The sequence below is a fragment of the Rattus norvegicus genome, chromosome X, assembly GCF_021556685.1.
Source record: "Rattus norvegicus strain SHRSP/BbbUtx chromosome X, alternate assembly SHRSP_T2T, whole genome shotgun sequence".
In the NCBI taxonomy this organism is placed as follows: Eukaryota; Metazoa; Chordata; class Mammalia; order Rodentia; family Muridae; genus Rattus; species Rattus norvegicus.
The window spans coordinates 19,535,245-19,551,423 of NC_141554.1; the positions used below are offsets into that span (position 1 = coordinate 19,535,245).

Here is a 16,179-nt window from a genome sequence, read left to right on the forward strand (position 1 = left end):
AACATGCTCTCATCATAACTAACATTGTTTGTCCCATGGATAACTACATTAATCCATAACTTAATAATTTTCCACTAGGCCCTACCTCTTGAGTTCTTATAGATTCCAACACCTCTTAATATCATGCAGATGAAGCTTCCAGTTCACAAATCCTTAGAAGACACTCACAAATCATGCTCAAGCTACAGTAGCAATGGATTTTGCTTTTTCAAAATAAACTTAAATTGTACTCACACCAAAAAGATGTATGAGTGCCTAGTGATCCACATCCGTACAAACACTTTGTGGTTATCAGACTACATCAAGGGTTACAACATTTTCACATCAAATGTAATATGTTGCCCCATCATTGAAAAGCCACAAGAAGGTGACCCAGCAAGGGTCACCCATAAAGTTCAATTCAAGGCATATACTATATCTTAAATAAGTTCCTCTGGAATACAAAGACTGAAACTAGGGTTTGTATGCAGGTAAATTTGTTTGGGGTAGAGTTTCTAGTGAATAGAAGTAGACAGTTTGGTAAAAAGAAAACTAATATGGGGATATATTTCTAAGTTAACCACAACTCTAGAAAATTAGAGTTTAATCTTATTTATATCATCTGAGAACCTCTTAGAAACAAACTCTACCAAAAATACAAAGGAGAATTATGTGTTCAAAGGTAGGAATAAAGGGGGATCCACTCCCATTTGACATTAGTCAAAGGTTGAATCTGGGAATGCTAGGGCACTCTAACAAATATCTGTGGAAATATTAAAGAAGCCCTAGTATAGAACCTGAGATATGATTTAGGGGAGGATAAACAAGTTAGTTACTAAGCTAAAGTCTTGATGAAAAGCTGAGCTGAATCTCTCAGGATGGTCATTTTCATCTAATTTGTTGTTTCTAGATTTATGTAGACACAAAACATAATGCGTTACAAAATAAAAACAGAAGTAAAACTGTGCAAGGATTGGCCAGTCAGATGACTAAACGAATAAAGGCACTGATGACCTAAGTTTGATTACCAGATCCACATGATGGACGAGAACCAACACTTGAATGTTGTCCCTTGACATCCACACATACATCATGGCATATGCTTTACAACCACAAAATACAAATTGGTAGTTAGATAGGTAGGCAGGCAGGCAGGCAGGCAGATAGATAACTGTTTAACTGGCAAGATGACTCAGCCAACAAAGACGCTTTCCATCAAGCCTGATGACCTCATCTCAATCCCCCGGCCTCAACAAGGTGAAAGGGAGAAACGGCTTCTTAAAGTTATTCTTTGACCTCTGTGTACATGTTCATACACTAGTGCTTGTTCAAATGCGTGCAAGTGCACACACACACTCATACACATAATTAAAACATTTTAAACCATCAAGGTGGACAAGAGGTACTAATACCAGGGGAGAAGGGAAAGACCAGGAAGAGTCAATGGATGGCGAGAATATCATCAACATACAAAATATACATGTATGAATTTTTTTAAAATAAAATTTAAAAGTTGGGCTGTAAGGCTGTAAGGCTGTAAGGATGTGTGCAGTAGACTCAGCTAGTAAATGGCAGAATCGAAATTCAAATATATATTACAGTTAATATATTGGGCCTTTGTTAAATAGTGTATTGATGCTGTCTACTGCCTACTAAATAATCATTCTTATTTTGCTTCCTCTAGTCAGAGATGTCAGTTAGTTCTGTTAACAGACAAATGTGCCTGAGTGGAACTGCCACAGAAGTTCCTTGGTACCCACACAGGCCATCCTTTTTCTTCACTTGGCTGTTGTAATGAGTCCAAGGCTACTTTACATCCAACAGGCTTTCCCATGATCTAAGATGGCAGCAGCTATCGTGTGTGCATTCTTGACCCATAGCCAGAAAAAAAGAAAGAAAGAAAGAAAGAAAGAAAGAAAGGAAGGAAGGAAGGAAGGAAGGAAGGAAGGAAGAGAAAGAAAGAAAGGAAGGAAGGCAGGCAGGCAAGGGGAAGTTCTCCTTTCAAGTATGACAACTCCCTGCCCTCAGGCTTCTGAGACATAGCCCATGACACAGTTCTGTCTCACTGAGAAATTCTGTCATCCATCCAGGTTTAAGCAACATTGCATGATAGAGACTCTTCATGAAATACACAGTCACTAGCAAGAAAACTGCGATTCAGTTCCTAAGAAAGAATGTGAGGATGGATACTGGAGGGCAACTCAAGGTTACTGCCACTAGGGGTGGAAAGAAAAATACTAAGAGCAGAAGTCTATAGGTATGGATAGGGACAGGGATATGGAGAGAGCAGAGGGTAACTTGGGGTGAGAGATCAAACCCAGACTACATTTATATAAAAAATGCCATAAGGGAATGTGATGTTTTTCATGATAATTTTAAAAATTAATTTAAATTTAAAAAATTCTATCACAGCGACCTATGTGACTCGGGGCAAACTTTAAATCTGCATATCTGCCTCTAAATTATGAAATGAAAATACCTAATAACACACAGAGTTAATATGAGGGCTAAATGGGATAAGGTAAAGAAAATTGCATGGTGCTTGTTATGCAGAAAATTCTTACTAATAATAAATGCTGGCTGGTTTTAATTCACTTTAGTGAGTCAGCAGCAGCAGGACTTGGCATGGAGCCATCTGTCAGATAAGGGATCTTATCAGTGTCCTTGAATTGATCAGGCATAAAGGTACTGCGTGCTGACTCATTCCCACAACACTCATGAGTGTTTAAAGCCAGCATTGGCTTAGTAATTTACAATGAAAAAGCATAACAGTCAGGCAGACCAAATAGCCTGACCAGGTTTTCCTCTCCCTGTAGGCAGCGAACATGTGGCATCATAAGGTTGATGGCTGAGCATGAAATCAGAAGAAGCAGAATTCGGTGTAACAGTTCAAATATTTAATCCCATGGCAATCTAATGGCCCATTGTATCTATCTTAACAAATGGGTTTGTTTGTCTTATCAAGTGAGATAGATGCTTAGACTAGAAACAGTACCTAAAAGCTCTTCCCCTAGACAGCGCAGGGGACAAGAGATGGCAAAAACAATGCAAAATGTGGAAAAGCAAGGAAGGTAAACTCAAAACACTTACCGAATGGGAAAAAGGCATCACTTGCTCTTTTGCAGTTAAGGGAATGGTTTATTCAGAATACAAGCCCTTTATATGTAGCACAATTTTGGAAAATAATGTACTAGGGAAATATTCCAGCAAGACCAATCTTTCTATCTAGCTCCAGAGTAAATGGGGCATAAAGAAACTTCGCTGTGGAGTTTAAGAGCACATACTGCTCTTTTTTTTTTTTTTTTATTCCTTTTTTTGGAGCCGGGGACCAAACCCAGGGCCTTGTGCTTGCTAGGCAAGTGCTCTACCACTGAGCCAAATCCCCAACCCCGCATACTGCTCTTGAAGAAGACCTAAGTTCAGTTACCAGCACCCTCATTAGGTTGTTCATAAACAGCCAATAACTCCAGCTCCAGGGATCTGACACCCTTTTCTGATATTTGCACAAACATGCACATTGCCCACAAACACACATATATACCCACTCACCCACATATAATTAAAAGTGATAAAATAAATCTTCAAAAATATAATCTTGTTTATTGAATTACAAGTGAATGCATATAATGCATAACATTAACAATAACAAAAATATATATAAACATGCTTTTATTCATGAGAAAAAAATATAACAATGCTAGATACATATTTTATAAATGATTAAAAACCTCCACAGAAATAAATTTTACTCATTTAGCTCTCCAGAATGATACAAAATGTTTTTCTTATCTCCAGTTATTTGGGAAAGAGATACCATTTGATGTAGTATACTATGGGTCTCATGTAGAAATGATGTGACCAAATTAGAAATTATTTAAAATTAATATTTGAGAAATTCCCATTGCCCTTTGGGAGACATACATTCCCTGGAATGGTTAAACTTTTTAGAATTGCATAGAAATCTTATATAATCATCTTTAAGCTGGTAAAAATAGCAAGCTGCGAGTTAGCTCTCTTGTTGGGAACGTCACTAGAGACAAGTGAGGCTACATGTCTCCACCTATCTCTATTTCTATAAGACATGTAAAAATCCCAGTGAAGCATTTTCTAATCCTCTGTTCTATTGGGGAGATGTAACATTGACAAAAGAATAATGTAAAACTGTCAGTATTAACATGTGAATATCATAAACTTCACATAGCATGTTATATGCATTGACTTTGATTTTGCCAATACCATAAAATGTCAAAATGTGAGGGATCTGTGGCTTGCAAAAACATCATCCTTAGACAACGGTATGGACACTATCTGGGAACTTGTTAGAAACACAAGTTCTTGGGATCTATCCAAAACTAATGGAATCAGAAATTCTGAGATCAGACCCCAGAAATCGGTTTCTAACCATTTCTGCAGGTTGAGCTTCGTGACTCCTACAGTTTGATAACCACTGATCTACAGACTATACTACTTAAAAGACAATCTATAAGCAACATTATATCACCAGGAATGTGTAATAACTGTGCCCTCTCATGCCTCATCTTAAGACGTGGTCTCTGAGTTTTAACAAAGTTTCTAATTTATATTCACATCCAAACTTAAGAACTGTCATGCTTGTACACCAGTCATAGCTGACAAAGCCTGAATGGTGCCCTTCCCCCATAGTGTTATGTTCAAATTTTGATAGCCAGGCACTGAAAATATAACTCTATTTGGAAACATCTTTTAACAATGTAATCACATGAAAATGAGGGCATTCGGGTAAACTATCTTCTGTGATTTATGTCCTTAGAAAGTGGATTTCACACCACAGTTATACACAGAAGAAAGGCTATGTACTAACACAGCAAGAAGGTATCTGCATACAAATCAGAGAGATTAGCTTCACAAGTGGAAAGGCCTATTGATGCTTTGATCTTGGACTTTTTATCTCCAGGACTCAGGGAAAATATGTGTATTTTTTTTTATCTCATTTCCTTTGTGGTATTTAGTGTGGCAGTTGAAGAAAATTAAGTCTCCAAACTCAAGTATGTACTGGCATTTACAGAAGTTCTTTTTTTCCATCTTTGTTAACTTGAGTATTTCTTATTTACATTTCAAATGATACTCCCTTTCCCGGTTTCCAGGCCAACATCCCCCTCCCCTTCCTTATGGGTGTTCCCCTCCCCATCCTCCCCCCATTACCACCCTCCCCCCAACAGTCCCGTTCACTGGGGGTTCAGTCTTAGCAGGACCCAGGGCTTCCCCTTCCACTGGTGCTCTTACTAGGATATTCATTGCTACCTATGAGGTTGGAGCCCAGGGTCAGTCCATGTATAGTCTTTAGGTAGTGGCTTAGTCCTGGAAGCTCTGGTTGCTTGGCATTGTTGTTCATAAGGGGTCTCGAGCCCCTTCAAGCTCTTTCAGTTCTTTCTCTGATTCCTTCAACGGGGGTCCCGTTCTCAGTTCAGTGGTTTGCTGCTGGCATTCGCCTCTGTATTTGCTGGATTCTGGCTGTGTCTCTCGGGAGAGATCTACATCCGGCTCCTGTCGGCCTGCACTACTTTGCTTCATCCATCTTCTCTAATTGGGTGGCTGTATATGTATGGGCCACATGTGGGGCAGGCTCTGAATGTGTGTTCCTTCTGTGTCTGTTTTAATCTTTGCCTCTCTATTCCCTGCCAAGGGTATTCTTGTTCCCCTTTTAAAGAAGGAGTGAAGCATTCGCATTTTGGTCATCCTTCTTGAGTTTCATGTGTTCTGTGCATCTAGGGTAATTCAAGCATTTGGGCTAATAGCCACTTATCAATGAGTGCATACCATGTGTGTTTTTCTGTGATTGGGTTACCTCACTCAGGATATTTTCCAGTTCCATCCATTTGCCTAGGAATTTCATGAAGTCATTGTTTTTGATAGCTGAGTAATATTCCATTGTGTAGATGTACCACATTTTCTGTATCCATTCCTCTGTTGAAGGGCATCTGGGTTCTTTCCAGCTTCTGGCTATTATAAATAAGGCTGCTATGAACATAGTGGAGCATGTGTCTTTGTTATATGTTGGGGCATCTTTTGGGTGTATGCCCAAGAGAGGTATAGCTGGGTCCTCAGGTAGTGCAATGTCCAATTTTCTGAGGAAACTCCAGACTGATTTCCAGAATGGTTGTACCAGTCTGCAACCCCACCAACAATGGAGGAGTGTTCCTCTTTCTCCACATCCTCGCCAGCATCTGTTGTCCCCTGAGTTTTTGATCTTAGCCATTCTCACTGGTGTGAGGTGAAATCTCAGGGTTGTTTTGATTTGCATTTCCCTTATGACTAAAGATGTTGAACATTTCTTTAGGTGCTTCTCAGCCATTCGGCATTCCTCAGCTGTGAATTCTTTGTTTAGCTCTGAACTCCATTTTTTAATAGGGTTATTTGTCTCCCTGCGGTCTAACTTCTTGAGTTCTTTATATATTTTGGATATAAGCCCTATAGACGTAGTTCTTAAAACACGAATAATACTTGGTTTCCATTCCCAAAGTTCCAATATAAATGATCTAAGTTTTAACCTGTAAATCTGGGTTTTTTTAAAGCTCTCTGATTGTTACTGTGAAACAGCCTTATCTACACCAGACTTAACAGGCAAACCATCCAAGACTCAGAACTCTAAGATCTAAAATCTACAATTCCAATTTCCTAATCCTTGCCTATTCAAACTCCAGCCATTATGTTTCTGAAGTTGGACTTTCTATACATGGAGGGCTCCTATTTGAAGGAAGTCAAGAATAATAGCTGTCAGTGTAGGACAATAATGTTCCCCCTCATACATCATTATTTGTTATTTGGTGTTTTATTTTGTTTTTGTTTCCCACCTCCACCTGTGCCCTTCAGTAGGACATCTTCCGCAGCACAGGTACAGAGAAGGCCCTCCCTTCCACAGTGCAGGTACAGAGAAGGCCCTCCCTCACGAAAATCTCCTGACCTAAGTTGTTGGCCTCCATTTTTGCTTGGTGTTCATAGTCCCTCCCGTTACATTGTCTTCAAGCTCCCCAGGATCCAAAGGCGAGACCTTTAGCATCTATAAATCTATACCAGGGCTCTGGTGCCACAGCACTAAAGAGCATTTAAGTACTAAATCTTTCCGCTTTTTCCATATCCTACAGCTCTCAAATCCAATAATCTATTCAAATGTCTCTTTACTGAAAGTTTGCTGTTTTCTAGGTCTGGAGGGTCTGGTTTATATTTAATATTAATGGAATATATGTCATATTTATATGTGAAAGTGGATATAGAAGCTATAGTTTCAGAATGTTAACATATTAGTCCATTTTTGGATGTGTGTTTGCATGTGTATGTATGTGTTATACAGGGTTTCACAAAGTAACTGACAGAGAATGTACACAAACCTCCCTGGTCTCCTCTTCCCTTTTCTTATAAAGCCACAAGTATTCAGTGACAAAAGCTCTACCCCAGGACCATCTCCAATCCTATTCCCTTTCCAAAGGCCTTACTTGTAAATGTCCAATCGTCAAGCTTCTTCAAAATCTCAAGATGTGCATTAATGCTCAACACATGAAGATTTCATAGACAAAATTAAAATAGAATCCAGTTTGGGAAAGAGGGAATCCTTTTTAAATGTGATTTTACTACCTCGAATAGTACTTGGCCCAGCCAATAACACAAACACAACTTCAAACAAAAATGTTCATAGCATCCTAGCAAACTTCTGCTTAGCTCTCCAAATCCAACAACACCACCCCTTCCAGTAAGGCTTCCATTATAGAAGCTAAAAGGCCTGTTATTTCCCCGACTACTAAGAGGAGTTTATATGACCCCAGATCCTGACAAGGAGATAAAAGGAGTATTTGTTAGGAAACTTTGAGGGAAATTTTTTTTTACCTCTGCAAAGAGGAAATTACATGAAGGAAAACACTTTGCTCTTTTTTACCCTTTGTTTCTTGTCCTTGAATACAGTGTAAGGGCAGCATATCTGGAGCTGTTGAAGTTATTCTGAAACATAAAGGTAAGGTATTTTCCCAGAACCCCAACATTATTGGGGTATTCAACTGCTGTCAAACTTCTCTATTGCTAAAAGCACTTCTAAAATAGATATGTGTGTGAAATATATGGGCTTATCTATATGTATATTTATATTTATTTATAAACGGTATAGTCTGATGATCCACACTTTGAATACCATTGAATTATACAGATTGTATTATCATATTCTATGGGTGAGAAGAAAGCATCCACATAAATTATTTGAGAAATCTGAACTGCAAAGTGATTTAATCATTCACTCATGTTTCCAACCTACCTCTACTTTACTAAATCCCTCGGATAAAAATATGAAAAAGAGTCATGGTAAAGGTGTGAGGAGCTCGGCTATCAGGGAAGTGGGAGCTATAACTTATTTGAAGGGCACCATGGGAAGGGGCTGCATTGAAAAAGGAGCATTGAGGACTCTCTGACTAACCATCTAAAGTTTCATTAATTTCCTTCCAAGGGGGACAAGAGGGGTTTGCTCATATAGTCACAGATTGTAGTCCACAGGACAATTCAGAAAACAGCCATCTATAAGCAGGGGCTAATAGATTGCCACAAAATATTCCCACATATATATTTCCCCCAAAAGACAAAAGCCAACCCTGGGGATAAGAGTATTTTGGTACCATATCATCAGGTAAGTCTTCTAGGACAGAATAATTTTGTAATGTGAATTCAGACCACCTGTTAATACATCACATTAGACTGAGGAATGCTGACAAGCAGTCAGCTGTCAACATGCAACACAGATGCATGCACATCACATGCTCTCTCTGTTACTTCTATTCAAAATGACAGCAATGTTTAGTGTGTAATGGTCACAGAAATATTTTGCTGTTTAATGGTAGTGAAGCAAGGAATGCCCCCCCAAGCTGATTTTTCTAAAAGCAATGAGTTTTGACACTCCCTCCCTGGATACACAGATAGAGGACAAACTAACATGTAGCTTTGTACTGGCAAATCCTTCTAAGAAACAGAATAGGTCCTCATTGATTTTCCTGCAAAGGAAATAATAGGCTTTGAAACGTCTCTGAAAACAGAAAATAAAAAAGCAGCAATAGCCTCCAATTTTTTTCCTAGAATATTCCGTGGAGTCTTTCAATGAATTGTCTCAACATTTTTGTTGCATTGGCACAGATTGTCTCTCCAAAATATTTTGATTCTGTCTGCTATCACTTTATAGGTGCAATAGCTGCAGTTCTTTTGCAGCTCTGGCTAAAGGGTTCCTCCAGGATCCCAACTCAAGGCACAGTGGAACACCCTGTCACCCTGCTGAATGGAGAAAGCAACGCACCCAGGAAAGGATCCCAGCTCAGCTCTTGAGCTTGTCCGTCCCCACCTCTAAAAATTGCCCAGGAACAAAGGGGGAGGGGGGTTAAGTAAGCAAAGAAGAAAAAACCAAACATCCATCGTCCCATAAACGCCGCATCAAGACACTTGAAGGTACCCGAGAAATTAAGAACACCGCTCCAGAGTTTGGTTTTGGCTGGTGGTCTAAGCACGGATTTGATAGTCTCTGACGCTGTTTTTAAAAATCTAACTTTCTATCTACAGTGGAAAGAACCAGAGGAAGAAAAAGCAGACAGAGACGCGGTCTGGAAGACCCTCCCCCGCCCCCCTCCCACACGCAGCCAGCACCCTAACAGAGGGTATCAAACGGCGAGAACTTACCTAGTCCTCACCTATGAGGAAAGGAGACTGGTGCAGCCTCAGATGGGAGTCGCGTCGCCCAGCAGAGTAGCAGAGGGAGTCGGGGAGCTGGAGCCGATGCGCAGACCCTGGGAAAGGAGAGAAGTCCTGACGCTCCTAACCCAAGGGACAGGAGTGACTCACCCACTCGCTTGGAGCCCGCCTTTCTTCCTCCCCGCCCCTATCAGGTAGAGGGACCACGGGGGAGGCGGTCTCCTGCCGCCCCTACCCACAGGCTCAGTGCCAGGCTTTACCAGGCGGCGGCGCCACAGTCGAGCTCGACACAGCTTGCTGGGGCACACGAACACCCGGCCTGCCCGCTGAGCCTGTCGCCGGGCTCCCTCATCTCTCGGACTCTCTATGCGAACCCTACATACCTTCCACATGGCTTCTGGACTCTCATTGCTGAGGCCTTCAGGACCAACCAACCCCTCACAGAGGTCCCCCACCCCATCCCCATTCTCCCCCTTGTGGTAACACCAGAACCCACCCAGCCTAGAGAAGGTGTGGCTGGTTCTTCCAGCTGGCTAGATCTAGGAGGGACTCATTCCTCAACCTGTCTGCCAGCTAGGTATAGCCAAGGGCAGACTTCTTTTACACTAGCAGCTATTCCTGAGGTAGCCTACAGTCCACCACACTAGTTACTCCTGCTTCCTGAGACCTCGCTTTGATACTCTCCTCTTGCAGGTGCCCAGGATCCTGGAAAAATAGTCAGAAGGAATGATGAACTCATGATGTAGCAAGGGACATCCTCTTCATTAGATCCTGAGTAGGAGGACCAGTGAGGGCTCTGCCCAAACTGCGTTTGGGACTGCTTCTTCCTTAGTACAGTTGGGATGCCCTAGTGTAGAATTTCCATCAAACAAAATTCTAGATTCCATCCTGGGGCTTCGTGTTTCCTTGTCAACGGTCTCTTGTTCTGCTGGGCTCTGGGGTGATGAGATAACAGTCTTGCTTATATCACACCAAAGCTGAGACCAAGCTATAGGAGGCAGCACATGCCTATTATCTAAGTACTCAGAAGACTGAGGGAGAAGAATGTTCATTCCAGAAAAAAAAAACAGAACCACCACCTTAACATTTTTGGTAGCCTTGGCTGGCCTGGAACTCCCTATTTATGTTAGGTTGGCCTAGAACTCAACAGATCTTGCCTGTCTCTGCCTCCCATGTGCTGGGATTAAAGGTGTGCACCACCACATCTGGTTACCTTAACTTTTTATTTAAAGACATATACTGGGGCAAAGAGCATATAGAAATGAGTTACTTTAGGTTTGAAAGGGTGAGAGGTCAATGTTCATAGAAAATGAAGCTGGAGTAGGGAGACAGTAGAGCATTTTCACAACGAGGACACTGTGTCAGCTGCCACCTCTACAGCTCTGGCAAAGCAAGAGGTCGCCCATTCAGAGCAGTGGGCTATCTGCCCCACTTCTACCTTCTCATCTCTTTAGAAATGTAGATCTCTCTAATCACTGGCTGCAGGAAAGCTAGGAGGGTTGGCCTTCTCAGCTTCCCATTAACCCTGCTGCTGGCCTGATCCACTGTTAAAAGGCAAATCTTTCCTAGGAAAGCACAGATTATTGTAAGGCCCTTCCTACATTTGCTGCCTGTTTTCCATCTTTACGGTCTTTTCTTCCACATCTCTACCTAGTTTGCTGAATAATGGCATCACTCAATTTCTCCAGCTTTTCTCCCTAATTCCACAAAGCAGTGCAAGGCAAAGAGTAAGGCACTGGCCGGACCTAGGCCCCCTTCTCATAAGAAGCAGATGTGCAACTTGCTCTTCATGTGGGTCCCCCAACAACAGGGGCAGGGGGCTGTCCCTAAATCTGTTGCTGATCCAGAGCAGGGGAAGAGTAGGGAGGTGATACAGAGGGGGCTCCCCCCTTCCAAAGGCGAAGTGGGAGGAGATGCATTAGGGGTTACTGGGAGAAGAGGGGGAGCGGATATTGGGATGTAAAGTGAACAAATAAATGTAATAAAACATAGTAAGGGTTTTTCCATCTTTGTTCCTTCCTAATGCCTCCCTACCCTACATGTTCTCTTCTTGCCTTAGTTTTCCATTTTTTAAAACCTGAATGAGTATGCTCTAGTTTGGATCTTAGGTGTCATCCAAAGTCTCATGCATTAAAGGATTGGCCCCTAGCCCCTGGTGCTATTAGAAGGTTTGGCCTAGTGAGAGGATCTAAAGCCCTTAGTGATGTGTACTCAGATGATAATAGGGGAACCCTGCTACCTACCTTCCTCTTTTTATCACTTCTCATCTATGAGCTGAATAATTTTGCATAGTGGCACACTTCTACCTTACCGTGGGGACAAAACAATGGGGCAAAATTGATGTGGAACAGAACATACAATATTCTAAGCCAAAATAAACCTTTTCACTTTGTAAGTTTTTACTACAGGTATTTATTTACTGCCATAATGGAAAATTAGCAATAAAATGCTTTGCTACATTTCTGGTTTTAGCTTCAATAAAAACTCATACCTTTCAAATACACCACATTCTTCAACAAGTAGCTTATATGTATGCAAGACATCCAAGGTGATTAGGCAAATATATTTATATTACCAGAATCGTATATCCATTTATTCATTTGACTCACATTTACTATGTAGCGTCTGTGACCCAGTCATTTCGTCCTAAGTATATCAACATGAATAAGGCAAGGTCATGACCATTAAAAATATAACTATGGTGACTGGAGAGATGACCCAATGGATAGGAGCAACTTTTCCTCTTATAGAGGACCTGGATTCAATTCATGGCACCTACATGGTGGTGACTCATGATCATCCTGTAACTTCAATTCCAGGGAGTATGACCCTCTTTTGACTTCTGTGAGCACCGGGCACTCATGTGGTTCAAAGTCATACATACAGGCATAATAGTCACAACCAGAAAATAAAACGTAAAAGTAATGTGTATTTTTAAAAAGAATGCTGAAATGTCACAAGGGGCAGGGTGTGGACCTGGGAGGACTGGGAAGTGTGATTGGGATACATGATGTGAAATATTACATTGAGGGAAACAAGAATGCTACAAAATAAATGATCAAGGAAGGGGGGAAGTAAGTAATTAAAGTGACAATACTATAAGCAGGAAATGACAGGGCGCAGAAAGAAAAAAGGAAGCTTACATGTCTTATTGGAGACAGTGGAAGTGTAAGAAATTTCACAAGATGGCAGTTGAACTGAATCTTGAAAAAAATTACTGGTTAAATGTGACAAAAAGAAAGAGAGAAATACATGGAGAATGACTAATTTGCTTTGAATTTGTAGACTATATCTCCTGTTCTCGGTGGTCATTTTAAGGTAGATAGTGTCTGAGATAGCTCCTGAGTTAAGAGCTCTCTCTCCTGATCATTCTGATGGACTCTACTGGATCATGTTTCCATCCCTAAAATCATCACCACTACCATTAGGAGGTAGTGGATTCTGATTGGCTGTCTCAGGTCATGTTAGAAAGACAAGTCATATGCTCTGATTAGCTAACTTGGTTCAAGATGATTGGCATGTAGTGTACAAAGATTGGCCACCTTGGGTAATATTTGATAGGAAGACAGTATACTTGGTTGACTAACTCAGCACATGTTAGACAGGCACATGGTCTGTTTGATTGGCTAGCTTGAGTCAGTGCATAGACAGGTAACGAGTTCTGATTGGCTGACTTGAGACAAGTAATACACTTTGCTTGGCTAGCTCAGTTCATGAGGGACAAGCAAGCAATAAACTCTGATATGGCAACTTGGATCATAATAGATAGGCATTATTATTACTAGATAACTCAGATCATGCTAGAAAGGCAGATGGTATATACTCTGAATGATTAGCCTGAGACATGATAGGCAATGTTTTCTGATTGGTTAGCCTGATAATGAGGTATAGCAAGGTACTGTTCTCTGACTGTCTAGTTTAGGTCATGTTTTACAAACTGAAAGAATGTTTTGATTGAATTGCTTGATTCATAATAAACAAGCTGGTAAAATATTCTGATTGGCTGCTTCTGCACATGTTTAACAGCAGCAATAATACTAGCTGGCTACTTTAAATTATGCTATCAAGACAGACACTGTTATAGGATTGGATAGCTTGTGTCATAATGTATCAGCAAATACAGTTAATGTGTGGCTTAGGTCATGTTTGACAAGGGGGTGATATACTCTCATTCATTTACTTGGATAATAGATGCTCTGGTTGTTTGGTTGTTTGGGATCGTGCTTGAAATGCAAGTAGTCTAGTTTTACCAGCTGATTTGAGTTGAGTCGGACAGTTAGGTACTAAGTTCTGATTGGCTTGAGGCATGATGGACAAGCAAATGGTTAATTCTGACTGAATAGTTGGAGTCATGCTTTATAGGCAAATAATATACTCTGATAGTTTTTTTCATTTTTTGTATTCTGTACATTTTATTAGCTAAAAATTATTCTGTTATCTTTTGATGTGATTGAAGCTGCTACATCATGGTACTAGGAAGGATGACAGAAAATACCTAATATTCAATAGAATATTAAGATAATAGAAGTAAATAATTTTAGCAGCTCAAAGTAATGAGTAACAGAGATTTGCAATTCAGTGATATTTCTTTTTCTATTTATTGACATTTCAAATGTGATCCCCTTTCCCACTTTCCCCTCTGCAAACCCTCTATCATGGCCATCTCCCCTCTTGCTACTTCTATGAGGGTGCTCCCCTACCCACCCACCCACTCCTGCCGCACTGCCTTAGCATTTCCCTACACCGGGGCACCAAGCTTCACAGGACCAAGGTCCTCCCCTCCCATTGATGCCAGACAAGGCCATCCTCTGCTACATATGCAGCTGGAGTCATGGGTCCCTCCATGTGTACTCATTGGTTTAGTCCCTGGGAGCTCTGCGGGGGAGGGGGGTTTGATTGGTTGATATCGTTGTTCTTCCTATGGGGTTTGATTGGTTAGCTTGAGACATGTTGGACAGGCAAGTAGTATATTCAGACTGGCTAGCTTGGGTCATGATGAAGCACCTGTATGATGGTTGCTCATTTAAGTCATGCTAAATAGTCAGATACTGTAACTTGGGCCATAGTAGATAATCATGCACTATACTCTGATTGGCTATTGTGGGTAATGATGGACAGACAGGTACTTGTTTTGATTGACTTTACATTTGACAGTCAGGTCGTGTGTTGGACAGTGGACAACCAAGCAGTTTATCATAAGAGACAAGTTTTAGGCATGTGCTCATCCGTATTTGCTAATTGGTCAATTTTTCTAGAAGTAGAGAAGGACTTATGTACCCAACACCCTATTGGATAGGCATAATTCTTTTTTTTTTTTTTTTTTATTTTGACTGTTCTTTATGTCATGGTGACCACATCAAGCATTTCTATAAACATCCGTAATAGTCTCTGGTAATAAAAGGCTATTGTAAATGTACTAAAGGTTTCCTTAAAAGGAATGCTTCTTCAAAGAATGCTTCCCAGGCTATCAGGGGAAATGATATCACTGGATTCTTGCAACAATGGCCCAATTGCAACAATTTCATCAGCCTATCACTACATAATCTCATTTATATGCATTAGAATTAAATGGCATTTTTTTTCAAAGCATCATTTTATATTCAAAAGAGGTAACATTTTGAGTATGAAAATACATTTTTCATAAACTGAAGAGGATTGGATATAACTTTTTTTTCCCTTTTTTTTTTTTTTTTTTATTAACTTGAGTATTTCTTATATACATTTCGAGTGTTATTCCCTTTCCCGGTTTCCGGGCAAACATCCCCCTCCCCCCTCCCCTTCCTTATGGGTGTTCCCCTCCCAACCCTCCCCCCATTGCCGCCCTCCCCCCATAGACTAGTTCACTGTGGGTTCAGTCTTAGCAGGACCCAGGGCTTCCCCTTCCACTGGTGCTCTTACTAGGATATTCATTGCTACCTATGGGGTCAGAGTCCAGGGTCAGTCCATGTATAGTCTTTAGGTAGTGGCTTAGTCCCTGGAAGCTCTGGTTGCTTGGCATTGTTGTACTTTTGGGGTCTCGAGCCCCTTCAAGCTCTTCCAGTTCTTTCTCTGATTCCTTCAATAGGGGACCTATTCTCAGTTCAGTGGTTTGCTGCTGGCATTCGCCTCTATATTTGCTGTATTCTGGCTGTGTCTCTCAGGAGCGATCTACATCCGGCTCCTGTCGGTCTGCACTTCTTTGCTTCATCCATCTTGTCTAATTGGGTGGCTGTATATGTATGGGCCACATGTGGGGCAGGCTCTGAATGGGTGTTCCTTCAGTCTCTGTTTTAATCTTTGCCTCTCCCTTCCCTGCCAAGGGTATTCTTTTTCCTCATTTAAAGAAGGAGTGAAGCATTCACATTTTGATCATCCGTCTTGAGTTTCGTTTGTTCTAGGGATCTAGGGTAATTCAAGCATTTGGGCTAATAGCCACTTATCAATGAGTGCATACCATGTATGTCTTTCTGTGATTGGGTTAGCTCACTCAGGATGATATTTTCCAGTTCCAACCATTTGCCTACGAATTTCATA

At 41.0% G+C, this 16,179-nt stretch overlaps 1 protein-coding gene and 1 long non-coding RNA gene across 12 annotated transcripts in view; one reads left to right on the top strand and one right to left on the bottom strand.

Annotated features, from left to right (window-relative positions):
- Sytl5 (synaptotagmin-like 5) overlaps positions 1-9,812 on the bottom strand; it is a 243,631-nt gene extending 233,819 nt beyond the window's left edge. For 9 of the 11 annotated variants that reach the window (XM_087599515.1, XM_087599511.1, XM_087599501.1 and 6 more), the window contains exon 1: positions 9,655-9,812. The gene's annotated coding sequence lies outside the window, so the exon portion shown is untranslated. 11 annotated transcript variants of the gene reach the window in all.
- LOC147998148 (uncharacterized) overlaps positions 1-12,122 on the top strand; it is a 46,607-nt gene extending 34,485 nt beyond the window's left edge. Inside the window, exons 2-3 of the long non-coding RNA XR_015646903.1 lie at positions 7,912-7,960; positions 9,167-12,122. This is a non-coding gene — a long non-coding RNA (uncharacterized LOC147998148). The remainder of the gene's footprint in view (positions 1-7,911; positions 7,961-9,166) is intronic.
- The last annotated feature ends 4,057 nt before the right edge of the window (positions 12,123-16,179 follow it).